The sequence below is a fragment of the Octopus bimaculoides genome, chromosome 23 (genome assembly GCF_001194135.2).
Source record: "Octopus bimaculoides isolate UCB-OBI-ISO-001 chromosome 23, ASM119413v2, whole genome shotgun sequence".
NCBI classification, from domain to species: Eukaryota; Metazoa; Mollusca; class Cephalopoda; order Octopoda; family Octopodidae; genus Octopus; species Octopus bimaculoides.
The window spans coordinates 24,451,645-24,455,549 of record NC_069003.1 but is presented as its reverse complement, the minus strand read 5'-3'; the positions used below and the strand labels follow the sequence as shown (position 1 = coordinate 24,455,549).

The 3,905-nt window shown below is 41.9% G+C and overlaps 1 protein-coding gene across 1 annotated transcript in view; it reads right to left on the bottom strand.

Annotated features, from left to right (window-relative positions):
• Positions 1-3,232, bottom strand: part of LOC128250619 (uncharacterized) — a 23,911-nt gene extending 20,679 nt beyond the window's left edge. Inside the window, exon 1 of the mRNA XM_052976042.1 lies at positions 3,174-3,232. The gene's annotated coding sequence lies outside the window, so the exon portion shown is untranslated. The remainder of the gene's footprint in view (positions 1-3,173) is intronic.
• Between the last annotated feature and the right edge of the window lie 673 nt (positions 3,233-3,905).

The window sequence follows — 3,905 nt, the reverse complement described above, 5'->3', positions numbered from 1 at the left end:
TTTCAGGCTCTATGCGTAGCAGAAAGATCTCATATTCTTCTTAAATCCAGTAATCCCAACACACTGCTTAATTAGAAAGCTGAAATTTTTAGCAGGTGTAGACACATGGACAAATTTCTTTTATCGAAATACTGGGTACCACCCGCTCGCATTGAGGTGCTGTCCTGCAGGCTTTAAACCTATTTTCTGTTATTTTGTTCTAAACCAGTTATATTTAATAAACTTTCTGCAATCAAGGACTGCAATCACTCCACGAATGCGTGCAAGACGGTTTCCCTATCTTGCCCACATCTCGGGTATGTAGGCGAGACGGCACCTCCTTGCCTTGACAGCTTGTCACGAACAGGTAACGCCGCACGGAAGCGGGAAGCGAACTTCTTACCACACAGCTACGCCTGCACCTGTTGAATATCTACTCGTGAAAGATAAAAATGTGTTTATAAACTCACGTGTCTATCTGTACCCCATTCTACACTAATCGATAACAAGATTTTAGCGACGAGGTAAAGTTATGTGAGTCAGTTTCTGTCACTCCCAGCTTTTTGTTTTCCATTTTCGACCTTGAAATTGTCATTCACTCAAACACAAAGACACATTATTCTTAACGTATATTACAAAAGCATGAAAGAATTGCTTACTGTGTTACAGGATTTAGTAAAAGATTTGAAATTCACACGCGTGGCTGTATGATTCTGGGTTCATTCCCACTGCGTGGCGCCTTGAGCAAGTGTCTTTTACAATAGCCTCAGACCGGCCAAAGCCTCATGAGTGAATTTGGTTGACGGAAACTGAAAGAAGCCCTCGTATACATGCATATATGTATATATATATGTATATGTGTGTATGTATATATATATATATATATATATATATATATATACACACATAAATATTTGTGTGTTTGTATCTGTGTCTGTGTTTTCCCCTGCCCACCACTTGACACCCGGTGTTGGGGGTTCCTCATGTCTTCGTAACTTAGCGGTTCGGTAAAAGTGGCCGATAGAATAATCCAAGAAAAGAAATCTTCACCAAGTATCTACAGCATACAAGGCAAAAACGTTGGCAGACAACAAGTGTCGGTCGTGCAAAACCGAGACTGAAGACATCAACCGAAATATTGCCAACTGCGAAAGAGTGTCTTCCAGATTTTATCTTCCCATGAGTCGTGATGCGGCGGCCAGAATGATCTGGAACAGGATAACAAAAAGCAAAACACCGACAGACGTAGCTGACCATGTTGAGACCGAAGGGTAAAAAATATGTTGGTTGAACTTTGAAATTAAAACAGCCGCCAGTTGAAAACGTAACCGGTCAGATATTGTCGTGTGGAACTGCAACGAAAAGATATGTTCAGCTGCCTTCGACCCCAATGTGGTTAGAAAAATAGAAGAGAAAGTGGATATCTATGGACCATTGGGGAGAGAAGGCAAATCATACGCAATGGAGGATAACTATATCTGGGACTGAAAAGTCTGCAAGACCTTCGTAAGGTTTAAAGACTGGTAGTTAAAAGATGCTTTCTTTCACAATCTTACAGCCATATAGGTGACCGGTCAAAAATTACTCTACTAAAATACCCTTTAGAAAACGGAGAAGCTGACCAACCTCCACATAGAACCGAACCCTGCACCTCTCGAATTCTGGTTGAATTAAGAAACTACCGACAATAGCTATCGTCTTTTTATAGAGCTAAGTAGTAACTTTTGGAATGTGAGGACATTTTGCAAACGAACTTAATATGCGCTGCATGTATCGGTATTGCACAGAAAAAGGAATTATTTTCTGTAGAATGACGACATACGCGGCGCTTATAAGCTAGTTTGCACGCGTACACACACACACACACGCACACGCACACGCGCGCACACGCACACGCACACACACACATATACATACATAACACATGCATACATAAAGGGCGACGAACTGGCTGAATCGTTAGCACGCCGGATAAAGCGCTTATCGCGTTCCATAAGTTTTCATGTTCTGAGTTCAACTTCTGTCAAGGTCGACTCTGCCTTTTATCCTTTCGTCGTGGTTAAAATAATTGCAAGTCGAGCACAGGGGTTTATGTAACCGACTTACCCCCTCTTACCAAATTGCTGGCGTTGTACTAAAATTTGAAACCAGTATATACAAACATACACACTCCACGTGTGTGTGTGTGTGTGTATATACATATACACCAGCTATTTAATCGAATTTTTCTTCACCAATGGTCCACAGATATATGGTTTTATAAATACATAGACTATACTTTATCATTAACTTGATTTAGTCATTTGACTGCGGCCATGCTGGAGCACAGCCTCGAGAGGTTTTAGTCGAACAAATCGCCCCCAGGACTAGTACTTATTCTATCGGCTCTTATGCTAAACCGCTAAGTTACGGGGACGAAAACACGCCAACACTGGTTATCAAGCAATGATGCGAGACAGAAACACAAAGCCACATACGCACACTCACACACACACCCACACATACGTACATACCACCCAGGGGTGGACCCAAGGGGGTGCTGAGGGGCACGTGTTCCCCTCAAGAGAAAAAATGCGTCCTTCTAAATAGTGGTATTAAGTCCTTTTCTCCTAGAATTGAATTTCCTTCTGACCTTGTACCTTTCCTTCGAAAAATTCATGGGACCGCGCCTGTGACGGGCTTCTTTCAGTTACCGCCTATGGTCGGTTCGATTCTATAGTACAATGGTCCCCAAACTTTTTCGGGCTGCCGCCCTAGGCCACATAACTAGCGCCAACTTACCATCTAACCATCACAAACATAGACCTCTAACCATCACAAACATAGACCTCTTTCTGAGGCAAATTCAAAGCAACTATATTCCACAAATAAAACTTAATCTAATGAACCCATTATTTTGTTGTTTTTACATGAATCGCCCCCCACCATTATCACCCCACTTTTTACATGAATCGCTACCCAATTATCGCCCCGCTTTTCTTCAACGCCCCTCTGGAACTTTCCACCGCCATCAAGGGGGCAGTACCGCCCACTTTGGGAACCACTGCATTGTACAAGACGCTTACCCAAGGTTTCACACAGTGGGACTGAATCCGGACCCATGTGGTTGGGAAGCAATCTTCATACCACACAGCCACGCCATGCATCTGTAGAATATCTACTCGTGAAAGATAAAAATGTGTTTATAAACTTACGTGTCTATCTGTAACCCATTCTTCACTAATCGATAACAAGAGTTTAGCGACGAGGTAAAGTTATGTGAGTCAGTTTCTGTCACTCCCAGCTTTTCGTTTCCCATTTTCGGCCTTGAAATTGTCATTCACTCAAACACAAAGACACATTATTCATAAAGAATATTACAAAAGCATGAAAGAATTGCTTACCGAGTTACAGGATTTAGTAAAAATGTTTGCAATTCTCAACACACACACACACGCACGCACGCACGCACGCACGCGCGCGGACGGAACCATACGCGCGCGCACATGCACCCATGTAGGCAGGTGGTTTAGACGTATCGTTTCACATGATTTTGAGTTTCGAGTTCGATCCCGCTGTGGCGGCGTAACCAAGTATCTTCTACTATAATTCTCCATTGATCAATGTCATCTGAGTGAAAGTTAGTAGCGTAAAACGTCTAAGGCAGGGGTTTTCAAACTTTTTGACTTGCGGACCCCTTTATATTTCAGGCTTTACCTTAGGGTAAACGCTTATGAAATTTATACATAAATATTTGCTTAAAATAACATATATTTTTACATTTATTTATTTAACAGTATTTAACAAATAGGTTTATTGTCAATTAAAAGATTTCGATTAAAAAACATATATAAAATCAAATTGCCCATAAAAAGTATTTGCTGTCTACGGACCCCCTGTCTTGTCCTTGCGGACCCCCTGTCTTGTCCTTGCGGACCCCCTGTCTT